The 19325-nt window shown below is 43.4% G+C and overlaps 1 protein-coding gene and 1 pseudogene across 2 annotated transcripts in view; one reads left to right on the top strand and one right to left on the bottom strand.

Moving 5' to 3' along the window:
• GLI3 (GLI family zinc finger 3) overlaps positions 1 to 19325 on the top strand; it is a 262787-nt gene that overhangs the window by 102918 nt on the left and 140544 nt on the right. The gene's annotated exons all lie outside the window — the stretch shown is intronic.
• On the bottom strand, positions 9705 to 9965 carry LOC111552299 (annotated as a pseudogene).

Below are 19325 nucleotides of genomic sequence, written 5' to 3'. Positions count from 1 at the left end.
TGAGTGTAATTCTCTCTCCAGAAATGTGAAAATAGAGTTACTAATTACTCGTGAAAAAAGTGTTGGCCTGGTCTGTCCAATTGTCCCATCAAGGTGGAAGATGCTAATTTAAGGGATGAGTAACACATACTTCAGACATACACATTTAAAATAAATGTCGATAATGGACTTGCCAGTTGATTTTACTTGATATGAATGCTAATGTTTTGTTAGCACTTGTGATAACCACAAGAAAACAGTAGAGGTATAGAATGTAATAAAAAGTTTGAAGTAGTACAAGTTTTGTAATTAATATCCAAATTTATCCTTTTGGACATTTTGATCGTAAGGTCTAAAAACACCCTTGCGTGTTCTAGTAAAAATATTATACCTTCAAGAATTTTTCACCCTGTTCAGGCTCTAGGAAAATCTGATTATCAAAAAGTTTGGTGTCTTTCCTGATTCAGCATTTGGTACAGAGGGGGTTACTATAGCTGGTTTTCCTTATTCAGTTTTAATAGGTGATTATCTTTTAGAATATACTTGACTTAACGCATGCTTTTAGTAAAGGAAAGATAGGTGCTGGTGACTTGGTTTCTTGGAGGAAAATCAGATGTGATTTTGGAATTAGAAAGGACAGGATTCTAGTCTCAGCCCTTCACTGGCTGACTTGTCTTGTGTAAGTTACTTAACCCCTCAGCTTCCTTCCTGACACCAAATACCTGCTTCAGATGTTTGTGTAAGGGTCGAACATCTGGATCCATACATTGACATCCTATGTGCACTTGGTCATGAGAGTCCGTATTGGTGTGAAACTCTTCTCTCTCTTAAGTGATTGAAATTTGAATACCTGAGGCACAGAACAATCTTGTTTTCTGTTCCAGCAGTTATCACGTCTGGTCAATTTGTGATTATACATAAAGACCTCATGGTTCTTCTCTAATAAAAATCATAGAAAATCTGATTTTATGTAATCACGAGATGAGGCTTTTATAACCGGAAAAGCTGTGTAAAAGCCAGGACTTTTCCTATAAAATATATATAATATATTGCATATATATATGCTATCTGATTTCCTGGTCTGGCTTATTTTTATCAAGTAGCGTTTTTCATTTTAATATTCCTCTAGGGTCTCTAATTCATTTGTCTTCATGTCATAGACACTGAGGGGTAACATGGTTGCGTGTTGTCTGTTTTAAAGATACAGGTGCAGAAGCATGGGAGGTACTGGCCCTCAAGCCAAGGGGAGAGGGGATCGGCTGCCATCTCTGCTGCCAGTCTCAGAAAACCTTCCACCTGTGGCTATTTGGTACCTTTTAATTTTAAGATCTGGGGCTTATTAATTACCAACACTGAACTTAAGATAACCAGAGTTGCTGTGCTGAGGAACAGAGAAGCACACACTAGCTTCTGTTACTGCTCTCTGATTTTATTCTGATTGTCATTTTAAAACAATAGCAGCTGGTATTCAATGGGTACCTACTGCTTAGGTAGGCATTGCTGATGGAGGAAGAGAAAGTGGGGACGTGAGGATCCTGCAGTTCTAAGAAGAGCAAACATGCAAACTGGAAGCTGTCACTCCCCAGCTTGGGGCACACATCCAGATTCTTAAGGGACATCAGATGGAAAGAAAAGTAGGCAAAGACCAATGTAGAAGAGAGGGCAGGAGCTTGGGAATTCTACATGGAGATAATGTTGTCAGGCATATATTTAAGCAGGTGGCAATTAACATTTGTTGACTAAAATAACATACATTGGTATTTCATTTCTGTTATTTGCTATTTTGGGGGCGGGCACAATAGTTACCGCTTACTTTCACTGAACCAAACTTTTGCCCATTTGCCTTCTAGTCCAGCATTTATCAAAGTGTGGTCCCAGGACACGCAGCATCTGCATCCCCAGGGAACTTGTTAGAAATGGTACTTCTTGTGCACCTCCTCTGTCTTACTGAATCAGAAACTCTCGGGCTGAGACCCAGCAATCTGTGTTAACGAGCTCTTAGGCAAAGCTGATGCAGCTAAAGTTTGAGACCATTGGGTTAAGGAGTATTAGGTAGAACAATTTGAGTTTGTCATTAAAAGGGGGACACTGAGGCAGGTGGGGAGCTGTGATCCAAGTTGAAGAGGGAAGGAGAGTCATCTGTCTGGTTTCTTCTGACCTTTACTCATTGGCAAATTAAAACCCAAAGTAGCTGATGGCACAGGAATTTAGATGCAGCAGCCAGTGAACGTAATATCTCTTTTTGGTGGTAGTTTGTTTAAATCACTCTCTTATTAAGCTGTAACTTTCTCAGCCTGTTATTTATTATTATTATTATTTATTTATTTATTTTATTTATTTTTTTTTTTGAGACAGAGTCTCGCTGTCACCCAGGCTGGAGTGCAATGGCATGATCTCGGCTGACTGCAACCTCCGTCTCCCGGGTTCAAGTAATTCTTTTGCCTCAGCCTCCTGAGTAGCTGGGATTACAAGCATGCACCACCACGCCCAGCTAATTTTTGTATTTTTAGTAGAGACGGTGTTTCACCATGGTGGCCAGGTTGGTCTCGAACTCCTGACCTCGTGATCCGTCTGCCTCAGCCTCCCAAAGTGCTGGAATTACAGGCGTGAGCCGCCATGGCCGGCCTGAGCCTGTTATTTTATATCCCGTGAACATGTGCCTATTTATCACTCAGGTTTGCAGGCTGCAATCCAAGAATAATAACAGCAGTTCTATAGGAGAAAATGGTAATTGTTGGTCCCCAAATACTGGATTCATGGAAACTTATGAAAGTAGAAAAAAAGTTAAGCTTTACAAGATTAAATCAGAACAGCAGATCTAGAACCATGTTCATGCACCAATTCCAAGTTAAGTAAGAGGCAGTAGCCATTCAGAGTATATGTCTAATTTCAGCTTCTTCCTTAGATTCTTTGAGATGCTGTTTTGGCCTCTTAATTTAAAGAAATGAAAAGAGCCAAGCACGTTATTCCCCTCTACAAGACATCAAGGAGAGGGGGTAATAAACAGTACCTTGCCGATGTATTTTAATAAATACTGGTTTACTGCATCCCACAACGAAAAGCAAATACGTGCAATTACTTGCAAATTTCTTCAGTGTTTGTACTTATAAATCTCTGCCTAAACCTTCCCAGCTGGGAGTTCAGTTAGTCTTTCTGCTGTGGAACCAGGGCTTTGTTCTCCTGTTCAGCCTCAGCACAAGCTGGAATAATTCAGAAACGTATTAGAGAGATTGCTGCTCCCAAAAGGCATGAGGAAATAACCTTCACTCCCGGCCTTAGGGAAATCAGCCCAATCAGAGTTCGGGCAGATTTCTCGATTAAACAAAGAACTAACTGTGCACAAATTGCACCTTAACAATTTGTAAGGTGTCCACCTTAGAAATGTCTTGCAGATGGAAAGCTGATATTTTTTAATCAGGGCAGTGGGGCTGCTAAAGTCAAAATGTCGCCAGCATTTTCCTACCACTCCACACAATTAGCATCCCCCCAAATTAAATGTAAAGTTGCATCCATAAGCAGCCCTCAGCCTCGAGACCCTGGCACCGGGTTGTCAAATACAGATGGAAGCCACTCCGTCTGTAAGTGCGAGGGTCCAGGGCATGTGTGTGTGTGTCTGTGAGTGTGTGTGGATGACTCAATTCATCTGGAACACATCCCCGGGAGCTTTGTGCTGTCAAGTTTTATTTCAGCAAACTTCACATTGGGAACCAAAAAGGGGGTAGAAAGTTATTGCACTTAATGTTGTTGTGACTTTCCTTGCTCCTAGTCAAATTATTCAGAAATCAAAGTCAGGCCCCTGTGTCGCTGTGGAATGTTGTTTAGAATGGACCTTTTAGGAGGGATTTAGTAGATGTCTGCTGATGGCTAAGAGATGCTCCTGCCAAACCGTCACCCTTATGGCATTTTTAGAAAAGTGACTGTATTTTTCTATAGGAAATCTGGGGATATTTTAAGTTGTGTCAGTTCTCTATCTGTTCTGCTTGAGGTACTTTTGCTCTTTAATACAGGGAAGGGACCCAGCTGATAGAACTAGCAGGTACTCCCAAGCCTTACTGCCCCGATGGTAAGAACCTCCCAAACCCCAGCACTTACTTTAGGAAGAGAGTGTACATTATGGTCGGTCTTGGTCACGTCATTCTGGCCTGAATTTGACAGCTTTACATTCTTAGTGTAGCAGAACAATCAAGGGTGCTGGTGGCAAGGATGGTTTGGGATGGTTAAGAGCGAAAAGAAACTATAGCCCCCTAGGCCCCACAGAAACTCTGTGATTCCCCATGTGAATCAAAAACCAGTCTAAGAAAAACACTGAAAATTCCTTTCCTTACATGTTCTTTTTGGTTTTCTTGCTTTGCTTGCATGGAAATGTAAACATAGGACATATTCATTGACAAGATCCTTTTTTCTAATAGAAGTCGGAATGAAAGAATACAGCACGGGAGTCAGAGGCCTCGGCTTCCCTTGTTGGTGTTCTGTGTCCTGTCCCTCCTTCCCTTGGCTGAGCCTTGTCACTTGTAGGTGAGGGAAGCTCCTACCAGCCCTGCCTGCCTCCTATAGCCCTGTCTGCCTCTAAGGCCACGAGAGGCTTATATGAGAGAGTGGTTGAAGGAGCCTTGCTGAACTGTGAAAGGGTCACACAAATGGTGTTCTTCTTCCTTCCGGAGTTTTGGGTTTCAGGATGCTGAGTTTGTCGTTTCTGTTTCAAAACAGCGATCTGTTGGGTTTTGACCCATATCTATCCTGCATACATTAGGAACTCTTAAACAGTGGTGGCAGCCTGTCATTCTGTGCTTACTATGTCAAATGAGCAAGTTAAGCTGGTGAGAACTTAAACTTGAAAATCAGAAGGCCTCTGGGCCCCCTGGGTGCAGCTGAAGTGGTGTAGTGTCAAGGTTCAGGGGTCTCTAGCTGGTGTGTGTTAGACTTGGTGTGATTCGAAGGCCCATTTTGAGTCATGACCCTGCCACTTTCTAGATCTTCATTTTCTCTAAACTTTATGTCTGTCACCTGAAAATTGAGAATAAGTGTATTGTCTTCTCAGACCTGCTATGAAGAAATCAATGAGAAAGGAAATAAAAACTGCATAGTCCAGAGTTAGGACTCTGAACTCAACCCTGCCATCAATGGAGACTATTTGGGACCTAACATACACATTAAGAAACTAAAAAATAATGGAAAGGTGAAAAAGCCCTTGATTGTATTTCATTAAGATGATTAAGCTTTAAATGGGACGAGAATATTTGCAAATCCAAGGTTGGTATTTTGAGCCTCCATTAAAAAAAAAATCCCTGTATGAAAGGCAAATTCATCTTATCTTTTCCTCTGTTACATGTTTGACAGGGCCTTCAGACAGCTCTGGCCCATCAAGAATATTCTGATAACTGCACTTGCAGTGTTAGATAATGAACTTTACCGTCAGAGTGGACATTTAATTAACTATGGTGTCGTCCTTCTATGGAGACAGCGGCAGCTACTCAAGGGCCAGCATATCCCTGACCACGGAATCTGCAGTGGTATGTGGGGCGGGAAAGCCCCGGGCTGGGTTTTTTTTCAAAATGGCATTTAAATGTACACCAGATCGACATTTATCATTTTAATCTAAACTCTACTATAAATGAACATGTGTGGCCTCTGAGATCATACACTTTGCTAGAAGGAGGTTCATGTGACCTGGCAGCTCCTGCCTGAAACATCATTTGTTCCATTCCCCAGCAAAAGCAGGCATCTAACAAGTCAAAACTATTTTCAGTAACGAGTCCTGGTCTCTTTTAAAGCTGGAGTTCCCAATGTCTTCTCTTCTGCACCCATTTCATTGACTCAGAATCTCACCCATCAGATGGGAAAGCTTCCCCGTTAGGAATGCTCAATTGTTGGTCATTTTTCTTAAAACTGAGTCATGGCAATGAGTGTTTAAGTGACTTGTCATTCTCAAAACTGTTCCTATGTACTGCAACATGTAAAACTACCTGTCAGACAGGTGACAGCCTTATAAATAAAGGACTGGAGCCATATAAGGGTGCACCTAGGTGGTGCTAATGAAAACATTGCTCAGAAAGGCATCCATTGAACCCAGAGCCCTGGCCTTTTTGCTGGTATCATTTCTTTCTCTTTCCCCTGCTGCTCGCTTTTCTTCTCTCTCTTCCCTCCGTCCTTCTGACCAATCTATTGAGTGAAATCTCATATTTCTGTGAGATCTGTGAATGAAATCTCGCATATTCCTTGGCAAAGTAATTGTTGAATGCCAACACCAAAAATTAGAATTAGTTTAAAGAACTGGGACTTCCACAAAATAGGGAATTCTGGTGTAAGTTGAACATTTACCTATAATTTAAAGTGTGCACTAACATGTTGTGGCCTTGGGCCTGTCCCTGGAGGAAAAACACTGTTTAGTTCGCAAATGATATCTGTGTATGGCTGAACATTGGTAAAGGGAGAACGCAGATAACTTTACAGACTTCTGAGAGTTGCCCTAAGTAGCTGAGAGGGAAGGAACTTGAAAAGGACACCCTCGGTCTTATGAGACCACGGACTTACCTCTTACTAAATTATGAGCATGTTAAAAGTGGTGGAACTTCAGCTGTCTGTGTTTATGGATTCTATTAGTGTTTTGATGTATTTTGTGTTAATATTCCTGAAAACATACAGCAAGAGGACCTCTGTAACTGAGGCAAACCTAATATGATCTGGAGAATGCTTTGGCCAAGTCCTGTAACTGATGCTGTGCCCTCCCGCATCAGAGGTGATCTGTCTGGCAAGTTTTAAGTTGTTCATATAATAAAAACAAATGGATGGATTTTATGAATGTGTTGAAAACAGATCCCCATGTATTTAGAAAGGGGATGGAAAGCTTTAATTCTTTTATTTTATTTTTTTCTTTTTGCAAATCTAAAACTTGGACCTGATCCTCTGGGTATTAATGAAGCTTTTCAGTTTATTTAGTTTATTCACCCAGTTTCAAAGGGCCAGAATTTCTTAGGATAAGTGTTGTTTATGGGTTGAGCATCCTGCTTCTCCCCTCTATTTCCTGGGTGAATTTTACCCAGCACCCACATTTCATCGCACCCACATTTCATCGCATGAATTAAACCACATCAGCTTGTGTGCTGCTGTTCAAAATCCAGAGGTTTTTAACTGAGCACTTAAATAGGGGAGCTGTACCGGAAGGCAGGTCCCATAAAACTGCTCTTCTCCGTGTTTGAATTTGAATTTTTCATACATGTGACATGTTTGGGACCTGGTAGCTTCTGTCAAGACAGGTCTTGCACAAATGTATGCCTCTTGAAAAGGGTTTGTTGCTATTTCCATGCTGTTGCTTGGAAAGGGTTTCTGTGCCGGTCTTGGTGCTGCCCAGGCTGCTCTGTGAGCTCATGATGCCCTCTCTGTTCATTTGAGGTACTTTCTTCCTCAGGACTTTTGAGGGAAAACCCAAGACAGCCCACAACAATCTCTATTTTGGTCTTATTTTTAATATAGCCGTGGGTAGTATGACAGTTGTTAGCACTTGCCACCAACCCCAAATTATATAATGTGCCATGAAAATAAAAATCTCTATGCCAACTCCTTCCCACTCTCAGAGGGGATAAGAAATCACGGAGAGCATGAAACTGACTATGCATACCTGTGACCACCTTAAAATAACCTCACTCTCAAAAGAAATTTTGTTTCTCTTTCCCAAGCAACTAACTACCCCACTGTGTCCCTGCTGTGTGCAGGTTTGGCTCTTTGGGAGGCAAAAACGCTTACTTGTAGGGAACTGAGTGTAGGACCTTGGTGTTACGGGGAACTTAATAGCAGCCCAGGGGCCTGACAGAGTTAATGTAACATCCACGTCACCTGAACTATCAGGAGCTTGGTGGAAGAGATGAATTACACTGGCTTTCATTCAGAGAAATGAAAATCTGGGGTAATTTGAAGTTTCCCAAAATGTAGGAAAATGGGCTGGGCACGGTGGCTAACACCTGTAATACCAGCATTTTGGGAGGCCGAGGTGGGTGGGTCACTTGAGGTCAGGAGTTCGAGACCAGCCTGGCCAATATGGTGAAACCCTATCTCTACTCAAAATACAAAAACTAGCCAAACATGGTGGTGAGGCGCCTGTAGTCCCAGCTACTCGGGAGGCTGAGGCAGGAGAGTCGCTTGAACCTGGGACGTGGAAGTTGCAGTGAACCGAGATCGTGCCACTGCGCTCCAGCCTGGGAGACAGAGCGAGACTCCATCTCAAAAAAAAAAAAAAAAAGCAGGAAAATTATTTGGGGCCAACACAGGAAAAGGGTTTATATTTTTGTCTCCTACCCCCTTTTTCCCCTTTCTCTCTTCTTCTTTCTTCATTATTGCAAATGCTCTGTTATTTTTAAAAGTATGCCTTTCCTGGCCTGGTGCGGTGGCTCAAGCCTGTAATCTCAACATTTTGGGAGGCTGAGGCAGGCAGATTGCCTGAGGTCAGGAGTTTGAGACCATCGTGGCTAACATGGTGAAACCCCTCTCTACTAAAAATACAAAAATTAGCCGAGCATGGTGGCGCATGCCTGTAGTCCCAGTTACTCAGGAGGCTGAGGCAGGAGAATCACTTGAACCTGGAAGACGGAGGTTGCAGTGAGCCGAGATCGTGCCACTGCACTCCGGCCTGGGTGACACAGCAAGACTCCGTCTCAGTAAAAAAACAAAACAAAAAACTATCTCCTTGACCTGCACACACATACACGCCTACACCAGTAGGTTTCTGGAAGGGTTAATACAGGTGTATTCTGGCAAGGGACCACGTGACCTTAGGGTTCTTTGGACTTCACAGCACAGTGCGGATGTGTCACTTAGCAGTGACTGAAGGACACGTTTCTTTTTCCAAAGCCTCTTTACTCTAATAACCAACTGAATCCTTCACACACACCTGCTATTAAGAAAGCACTTCTGTATTTCTTTTTTTTTCCAAACCAAACTGTACCTAGCTTTATTAAAGATACTTTCCTTAAGCAATCACAGTATTTCAGGTAGGACATGGGCAGACAGTTGTTAACAGTATACAACAACTTTCACACTCCCTTCTTTGGACTACCAGTAATCAGAAAGCCATGATAAAACCCAATAAGTCTTCATCTGATGCTCTGAACAGGAAAGTTTAGAGTTGACATTTCGCACTTAGCATGTTGTTTAACAACTTTTCACAAGCCGACCCTGACTTTCAGGAAGTAGAATGAAAATGGCAGGATTTATCTGAAGATCCACAATCTAGAAACGGAACCTCTGCTCTTTGAGGGGTGCCATATCAGTGCCATCACTGGGAAGTCCAGATTGTGTGACACACTGGTAACCAATGGCTGGGGATCATGTCCCAACAGATGTCAGGCTTTAAGGGAGTTAAGCCTATGCTGAAAGGTGGAAAGGGAGAAGAGGACATAAAAACAATTTGTTTTTCCCTCCCACAAGGTTTTTGTGCCAAGGTGGACATGTGTGTCGAGGTCAGGGAATCCCTTCTCCTGGGAGCCAAGAGGAAGTCTCTCAGAACTAGAAGGGAAAGGGAAAGGTGTTTTCCCCACGTCAGTCCAGCTTCAGAGACATTCTAATAGGGACATACGTACTGTCCTCCAAAAACAACAATGAAGTGTTCTGTGGGCTAACAACATAGCTTAAAAAAAAGTAAAACAAAATTCTGCATTTCTATAAAACTTGATAAAAAACAGTGTTTCAAACTATACAGTCACCAGAAGTATACAGTTAACAAAAATGCAGACACTTCACTTAGCATCTCCAGCACCTTCAGCTTTCTGGGCCTGGTCTTTATTGGCAACTCCATTTTCTGTAGGGTTATTCCCCTTCTTACCAGCATCAGCTTTTCCCTTTTTCCCTTTGGGTACCTTCTCAGGGGCCTTTTTAGGCTTGGGCTCTGGCTTTGGAGGAGCAGGGTTAGCAGACAACCTCACGGATCTTCTCTGTGGTTCGTCCTTCACCTTGGCTTTATCTCCTTTAGCATCCCCTTCAGCCTTTCTCTTGGGCATGGTGGCAGCAACAGCGGCGGATCATAGGCGCTGGGCATAGGATGCGGTGGCGTGCAGGCGTTAGTCGGTCCGGGGGTCATTCGCGCCTCTTACTCTTCACACTGCTCCACACTTCTGTATTTCTTACTCACCAGAGATGCAGACATCATATGGTCATCCCTGGCATTCCTTGGGCTTTATTTATTTATTTTTGAGACAACGTCTCACTCTGTCGCCCAGGCTGGAGTGCAGTGGTATGATCTCGGCTCACTGCAGCCTCCACCTTTCAGGTTCAAGCAATTCTCCTTCCTCAGCCTCCTGAGTGAGTAGCTGGGATTACAGGCTCCTGCCGCCATACTCGGCTAATTTTTGTATTTTTAGTAGAGATGGGGTTTCACTATGTTGGCCAGGCTGGTCTTGAACTCCTGACCTCAGGTGATCCACCTGCCTCAGCCTTCCAAAGTGCTGGGATTACAGGTGTGAGCCACTGCACCCGGCCCTATTTATTATTATTATTTTTTAACTGAATGTCTCTTCTCTCTTGGCCAGGCTGGGATGCATGATCTCATGTGGGCACAGTCTCCTGGTGCCCAGATATGCACCTCTACAGTGATGGCAGCAGTACCTTCTTCATAGGGAGAACACGTTTCTAGCCCATAGATTCTTCTGACATTCAGTAAATGTCAGGCATCCTTATAGTTATTAGTTGAAAGAATGTTGGTTGGGATTAGAAGTATATTATATTTAATTTAAAAAATTTAATGTTAATTATTATGGGTACATAATAGGTATATATATTTATGAAGTACAAGTGATGTTTTGCTACAGGCATACAATATGTAGTAATCACATCAAGGTAATTGAGGTATCCATCTCACGTATTTGTCATTTCTTTGTGTTAGGAACATTCTGATTCCACCCTTTTCGTTATTTAAAATATATAATAAGTTATTGTTCACTTTAGTCACCCTGTTTTGCTATCAAATACTAGATCTTATTCATTCTATCTAACTGTGTTTTTGCTCCCATAACCATAGAACTGTATTCTGTGGTCATATAACCAAATAAAGCTAAGTAGGTCACCGAACAGTTGAGCCCAAATCTTGTTCCTCGACAACTGAAGATACTTGGCTGACTTCCTGCTTATAATAACAGTGGGCACAGTCTTCTGGGGCCCAGATATGCACAGTGAGGCTTAATGCATTTGGAGAAAAAGGGTTGGTTTCCAGAAAGAGTCCATGGTATTATCATAGACGGCAGATGAAATTCCTGTCATGCAGTGAATAGTGGCGTAAAATCTCCCCTGTCATTGTTTGTGGGAGTCTTCAGCATCTGGCACATTTTTTTTGTCCTTCACAAGCTCTGTGTCTGTCTTTATTGGTTCCATTTTCTTTTATTCCTTTTCTTGGGCTCCTATTTCCTGAATGTCCAGGGCTTTACACCCTGGAGCTAAGTGCTAGGGTGGCCACTTTCTGGATCTTGCTTTAACATTCCCCATACTGGTGCACTGCCCACAGTGGATCATCTAGTGTTTTTCCAGCTTACCCGCAATGCTCATGATCATGTCACAGACTGTGCAAACCTAAGCCATCCCACCTGGTCTCTGTGCTCCTTTTCCTGGACTAAAGAGAGTGAGCGGAGGAAAGAGCAGAGCTGGGTGAGCTAGCTGGTAGAAAAGGTGCTTAGCTTCAGGGAAGCTTAGGTGCTCTAGAACTTTATTTCTTGTTGCTGTGTCTCATGCACCTGATATTGGCTATTCGAAACATTTTCTGCCTTCCTCAGGACTGCTCTCCTGCCTTTGGCCCGTCGCCTCCATTCTATTCCTGGTGTGCTGTTCATGTCTGGACTATGGTAATGGCCTTCAGACTTTCTGTTCTCCAGTCTGTCCTTCATGCTGCTGCCTTGTTAATCTTCTTGAAATGCTCCCAAGATTACCTTCCTGCTCAGACCATAGCTCCTCATCGACAACACCATCCAGACGTCTTGATCGGACCCCTTGAGCTACCTTGCAACTTGGCATCTATGAGAACTCTCTCACACTGCTGAACTTGCCTCACCTGAGCAGATCTTGTGCTATGGTTTGCTGGTACCCACATCTGGTCCCAGCACTCTGCATGTATGCCTTGCCACTTGTTTTCGGCCTCAGTCCAGTCTCACTCCTGGCAGGAGACTTTCTGGCAAAACAGTGTGGATAAGGGTTGATAGACTATGCAAGTTGTTATTTACTTATTATTTATTTCAGCCAACCCTATAGTAAGTCCTTAATAATCTTGAATACTGCTTTTCCTACTGTGGTGATAATTATAGAAGAAGACTGAGACTTGCAGAAGATGAATAGCCTTCCAAGTTTGCATCTCTAGTGGTAGAGCTGAGATTCAAATCTGATTTTGACTGGTTTCCAAAGCTCACGCTATTCTGGACTCTTGTCGTTCCCAAGCCACCACAGGCTCATTTGCCACCCACCAGAGCTGGGAGCCATTTTGTGCTGGGTATCTACTGTCCTCGGGGCAAACTATCACTGAATAAATTGATGTTGCTTTTCAGGAACCCATTTACTAAAAGAAACAAAATGTGTCGGTTCCATTATTTATTCATTTAATTGCAAATCCCTCCTTTTCTCTCTGTCATTTAAAGTTAGTATATGCTCTAACTTAATTAAAAATCATATTTTGGAAATAGCTTAAAAACAGCTTAAGATAATTGCAACACTATGGTATTCACAAAACCAAGTGTTGGCTTCCCGTGTTTTGTAGATGCTGTGCAGGGTATGTATTTTTGACCTCTGTTCTGAATTACCTGGTTTATTATGGCTTTTTCTTCACACCATGTCTTGTCCTTTCTTGGACTTAGCATGGTTTTAAAGTAGGTGATTGTTTGTGGAAATAACGAATGCCCACTTCCCTCGTCTGTGCTGCTGACACTGCCTCTTGAATGCCTGGCATGATGCACACACATAAAAGATGTCCAACCAATCGGTAGCTGTTGAAGTTTGAATGAATGAATGAAGGAAGGAAAATATGAATGAATGGAGATGCACCTTTATTTGGGTATCCTATGCTGTATTTTTAGAAAAGTTTGTTATGAAAGGAATTTTTAAAGTTGAATTCTACTATAAAACTGAAAATTAATTTATTCGTATGGAGATACTAACAATAAACTTTGGAAACACTTGAAGAAAGGAATAAGACAGAGGTCGGTTCCTCTGTCTTTTTGTTACATATAATTTTTTGTGAGATTCTTCCACTTAATACCCCATTTTTCCTTGGCAATATCTGTGGCTGCCTTCAGGCATCAGTCATGATTCTTGCTGTTATAATAAAACAAAGCCTTATATAAGAAAGATATGCATATTCCTGACATTTAATTCCTTTCACAGAAAAGTAATGCTTGGTTTTCTATTTAAAAAAAAAAAAAAAAGTATCCAAAAGAGGTATAGCCAGCATCCTGTAGCAAAGTAATCCGTAACTTACTGTTTTCTTGGTCAGTGTTCCTTCCTGTCAGGCAAAGTTAAAATCTTTTGCAAATAGAAAAGCCGATGTTCATAACTACTGCCGATTGTACCCATTTTAGAGCAGGCTGTTTCCCTCTGCCAGGAAGATGTCCAATTCCAGGGTATGGAATTTGTCTGTCTTTGTCAGTAGGCATCTCTGCATCTGATTTGTTGATTTTTTATTGTTCTGAAACCTCTTGTCCCAGAGGTTAGCTTCAGTTCCAGGAAACAAGGTTTTCCGAATAAAGTCCACTTCTGCCCTGCTGTGTTTCGTTCGTCATTTTCACTGTCAGCTCAGAATGCTCACCTGGAAAATGCCAATGCCCCGCTGGTTTTTCTGTAGTCCTCTCACTGTCTAATTGTGCGGCTTCAAGTATAGGACATTATGCTTTCATTCATTACAGTCTCTAGGCCACTTTCCTCCCAGGGCTTTCTGGTGCATATCAGCCAAAACATCAGCAATATCTTATTACAGCCCATGGGGTTTGTGTGGTCCTTAAATTTCCCGAGGTGCCAGACTTCCAGGAATTCTACTTTCCAAAACATGGGGTTGCCTCTCAGTGAAAGCAAAGTCTTTCTTGATCCAGCTCTTGGCTGCCCTGTAGTGACTGTGATGAACCGCAGATTTGTTCATGGATGCTGGCAGTTAACTTAGTTTTGTAGGAGGAGTTGGATTAAATAAAGGCAAGGTGCCTTTATTTAGCTGGGGAGACAAAAGATTGTAGGGGGCCATGGTTAATCGTCTACCGATACTTAAAGAGCTATCGCATAGAAGAGCAATTACTCTTAATGTAGGTGGCGTCAGAATGCAGCGCTAAGGCGAATTGATAGGCTGGGCAAAAGTTAGAGGGAGGCCAATGTGGTGGGGTGGAGGGGACAGGATTTCTTGTGCATAGAGCAGTGTGAAAGGAGGGTTGATGGCTTCAGACTTCCAGTTCTCAGAGACAGGGTCGGGGGGTGGGTGTTTCAGGTTAGGCTGGATGACTGCTGGTGGAGGGTGGAATGGGGACGTCGTGAAGGATTCTTGCAAGGGATGGTTGCAATAGATAAGTAGATCTTTTTTTTTTTTTTTTTTTGAGACGGAGTCTCGCTCTGTCGCCCAGGCTGGAGTGCAGTGGCCAGATCTCAGCTCACTGCAAGCTCCGCCTCCCGGGTTTACGCCATTCTCCTGCCTCAGCCTCCCTGGTAGCTGGGACTACAGGCGCCAGCCACCTCGCCCGGCTAGCTTTTTGTATTTTTTAGTAGACACGGGGTTTCACCGTGTTAGCCAGGATGGTCTCGATCTCCTGTCCTCGTGATCCACCGGTCTCGGCCTCCCAAAGTGCTGGGATTACAGGCTTGAGCCACCGCGCCCGGCGATAAGTAGATCATTTTAAAGTTGGCTTCCAGCTCTGAAATCCTGCGGTTTTATTATGCTAAAGTAAAGCATTTGAGGGCAGTTTCACTCTTTCCCTTTCCCTTTCTTTTTCCCTCTGTAATTATGGAATCTAATTGTGTGTGCAGTTCATGCTAAAGAAGTCTTAATCATGTATTATTTCCTATCCCCTTACTTTGAAACGGTCAGACTTCTAGTTTAGTTGTGTTTGGACACTGTAGAGGGAGGCAGGGTGTCTGTGTACAGTTGTGCTGGCTGTTTACTCCACAAAGGACTGAAATAAGGGGCTAAACTCGAACACATACTCTGCTCACCAAGCTACCCAGAGGAAGAGTCTATCTTTCCAGTTTGCAGAAAGACGCCATCAGCTCACCAAGCTGAGTGCTGGAGGGGCTGGGTCTCCCCAGAAGAGGCATAGTTTAATCTGAAGATGCTGGTCATGACTCTAGAGGGAGGCATAACATATCATTTTTAGTTTATCAAGATTGACAAGGTTAAGTCTAGACACATCTGTGAACTCCTTGGTGGACTGTACAAACACAGTGCTAACTATTGCTACTAATGGTGCAAAGTTCCATTAAGCATCCACATGTTTCTGCCGACTCACCAAACATTCAGGTCCTTGGAAGCATCTGGAGGATTTGCTCAAGTTTTCACTTTTAATCTGGATATTTGGCATTGTGTGCACACAACCATGTGCATTCTCCTTCTAGCCCAGGAGATGCCTTTTGACTCTTCCATTCACCCTCAATCCTCAGGGGCAATCAATTTGGTTGAAAAGCAGTTGAGGATTTATGAATGTGAGGCACATAAAACCCCTGTGGGCTCCCAGACTTACACTAAACAAACTTGTGAGTGTACCAGTGAAGAGGAAAAAGTTTAAAGAATGCAGCACACCACCGGCAAGGTTGGTTATTTTTTAAAACAACAACAACAACAGTAAACAAAATGGAAACAAAACAGCTCACATTGCTGATACCAAGTAGCAGTTCTTTGAGCAGGGGTAAGAGATGCAAAGGTTGCTGTGCATTTGTGAAGTGTCCCCAGAGACAGACTCCTTAAGCCTTTCTCCACCCTCCAGCCTTGTCACTGTTCCTCCCTCCTCTGGAATGTGGAAGGAATACTCCCCACCCATCCATTCACAAAAACCCTGGAAGAAAGCCACCTTCCCTCCACTTTTCTCATCTGCCAGCTCCTGCTCTGTTCTCTGGCCCCTCTGCATCCCCTGCCCTCAGTGCCATTCTCAGGCAGCAAGAGCAGAACTCTCGTTGTCCCCTGCCTTTGGTGTCAGCCCTGTGACTGTTGTTCTGCGACCTGTTTCCTATGCCCAAATACCCTCAGTCTCCTGAGTTTAATACACTGTGTGCTTCTGTGAGAGTTCATGAGTTGGTGCCCTTTCTTTTTAGCTACCCTGATGCTTTTGTGTTTCTGAGTTTTGTTTGTTTGCTTTCCCTTTGAGACAGGGTCACTGTCGCCCAGGCTGGAATGCAGTGGTGTGATCTCCGCTCACGCAGCCCTGACCTCCCGGGCTCAAGGGGTCCTTCCACCTCAGCCTCCTGAGTAGCTGGGACTACAGACTTGCACTTTCACACCTGGCTAATTTTATTTTATTTTTTTGAGACAGAGTCTCACTCTGTCGCCCAGGCTGGAGTGCAGTGGCCTGATCTTGGCTCACTGCAAGCTCCGCCTCCCGGGTTTACGCCATTCTCCTGCCTTAGGCTCCCGAGTAGCTGGGACTACAGGCGCCCGCCACCTCGCCCGGCTAGTTTTTTTTTTTTTTTTTTTTTGCATTTTTTAGTAGAGACGGTGTTTCACCGTGTTAGCCAGGATGGTCTCGATCTCCTGACCTCGTGATCTGCCCGTCTCGGCCTCCCAAAGTGCTGAGATTACAGGCTTGAGCCACTGCGCCCGGCCTGGCTAATTTTTTTGTTTGTTTGCAGCAGAGACAGGGTCTTGCTGTGTTGCCCAGGCTGGTCTCAAACTCCCAGGCTCAAGCAGTTCGCCGGCCTCGGCCTCCCAAAGTGCTAGGATTACAGGCATGAGCCACCACACCTGACACACTTTTGTGTTTCATTTCTCTGTTTGGAAATCTTCACAGTCTTTAATTACTACAAATCAGTAGTTCCCACATTTTTGGCAGTAAGAAATGGAAAAAAAATCTGCCCTCCCCTCAACAAAAAAAAACCCCAAAATACTGTGGGGCAGATGCCAACATAGGGATACCAGATGTTTGTCCAAATATGGGCATGGCGGGGCTGGGGTAAGTTGGGACACGGGAAAACAGCAAACAAGTCCCAGAGCATTCTCTGCTGTCATTATCAGTTCACAACACAAAGGCTATTTTCACACCAGGAAGTAGGAAAAACAGATTATTGAGCACAGGACATTCTTTTAAAATGAGTAACTTTAGTGTATAAAATATTCATCACTTCAGTCCTTCTTGTTCTCATTTTGTGTCTATTTATTCGACATAATTATAGATTTCCAATCACTAGGTAGAGGCCACTGCTGCAAATGATTCTAAAAGAAGGAGCTCTTCTGTCCAGCAGCAAAACAAATACAGAGCCCACCAGGGAGGCCCACCTTACCTGGGCAGGAAGCTACCAGATGCCTTGGCCAGGAGCCTATCCTTGCTCATGTAGCCATAAGACCTGTTGTGACTAGGGTCCCTGTTGCAGCTGGAGGGACACAGAGATTTAGGAGCACCTTGCGGCCTAGATTTCTGCAGGAGCAAGTGGGGTGGGCATTGGACCCTGAGGCCTTACGCTGGGGACCACACAGTTCTGAGGCCCAGGTGCTGAGAGGGTGTCTTGTGAGCATGCTCAGCCTCTGGGCTGTGCTCTCAGAGGACGTGCAGATATTAGACATTTACAGTGAGCAGCATGGAAACTGCAGCCTGCATGAGGATGCCTGTTGGATGGTGAGGACAGGCTGCCCAATGATGGAACACGCTGGAACAGCTGGGGAGATGGAGGCCAGAAAACACATGCTTCTTCCTGCTTGCCCGGCCGCTCCACCCCTGCCTGTTTTGGCTTTTATACTTTCCAGCCTGCTTGGCCAAAAACCAAATGCAAAAAGGGTAAGAGAAACCTTAAGGGGCTAAAAGGAAGGTTCAACATTGAGGTATGTACTGAGAAATTTGATTTCCTGGTGGGGTGTCTGGGCCCCTTGGATGAGCGGATGTACATCGGGCGTGACCTCACACCCCGCTCATTAAAATCAGTCTTATGTGAATGCAGACGTGGAGGTGCTCATTTATGAGAGACAGAGCTGCCTCTTTGCTTGAGGAAAATTGATTTCCATTCAACAGATGTGTATGGAGAGCTGGCTCCCCCGAGGCTAGCGCTGGACACACACAGTCTATTAAGGCCCAGCCTTAAGTGGGAGGATTCACACCTTGCAGATTCTGCTGTTTGCTTGATGAAGTGGAACTAAAGAATGCTGTTTTTAAATTCAGATGTGCATTTTCTGAAAAGATTTTCTATCATCTGTAATTAACTTAAGCACATATTATCTTCTTTTTAAATCTTTCCCTGATTTTCTTTCTCCTTCCCCACTGTATCATCCTATCTCCCCATCTCTCATTTTCCTCTTACTTCCTTTCTCTTCTTGCTTTTCTCTCTATGCCAATGCATTTTCTTTTTCATGGAGTTTTGTTTTTATTTAGAATAATTTTTATAAATATTTGAAACTAAATTTATGCTTCTCAGAAACAAGATTCTTTCTGAAAACATACTTTGGGTGATAAAGATGTAATCTGCTTCCAAATCTTTCCAAATCTGGGTGTAAATTACGAAACAGAAAAACAAGAAGCAACTATTTGGTACCTGATTATCAGTCCACATCAAGCTGAGTTCAGTGTGCCTTCCTGAATTTGCCCACGTGAATTCAGTGGCAGGCACATGTCAGACCAGGAGTTAGAAACACACGGCTTCAGGACTGGCCATGAAGGACCCAGGGCAGATTACATATTCTGTTTAAACCCCAGTTTCCTCTCCTGTAAAATGAAGACAATTTCACAGTGTTTCTTTGGATAAATTCAGATAATAATTATCAAAGTTCCTGGCAATATCACAGTCTTAATCTGTTCAGGCTGCTGTAACAAAATACCGTAAACGGAGTGGCTTATAAACAACAGAAATTTATTTCTCACAGTTCTGGAGACTGAGAAGTCTCAGATCAAGGTGCCGGCAGATTTGTTGTCTGATGAGGACCTGTCTTCTGGTTCATAGATGGCCTTCGTCTCACTGTGTCCTCACGTGGTGGAACGGCCAGTAAGTTCTCCGGGGACTCTTTATAAGGAACCCCATTCATGAGGGCTTCACCCTTATGATCACCTCCAGATGCCATACTGCCAAATACCATTACATGGGGGTTAGAGTTCAATATGTGAATTTGAGAAGAATGCATTCAGTCTATAGCAATGTTGTAACTTTAAATGTTTCCCTGAATCAATCCATCTTTAAACCTTTGTAAGGCAGGAGTTTGAATCAGAAATGTGTGTTTATTAAATGAT

The sequence above is a fragment of the Piliocolobus tephrosceles genome, chromosome 8, assembly GCF_002776525.5.
Source record: "Piliocolobus tephrosceles isolate RC106 chromosome 8, ASM277652v3, whole genome shotgun sequence".
Taxonomy (NCBI): domain Eukaryota; kingdom Metazoa; phylum Chordata; class Mammalia; order Primates; family Cercopithecidae; genus Piliocolobus; species Piliocolobus tephrosceles.
The sequence above is the reverse complement of the archived record's forward strand: the minus strand, read 5'-3'. Positions and strand labels throughout refer to the sequence as shown.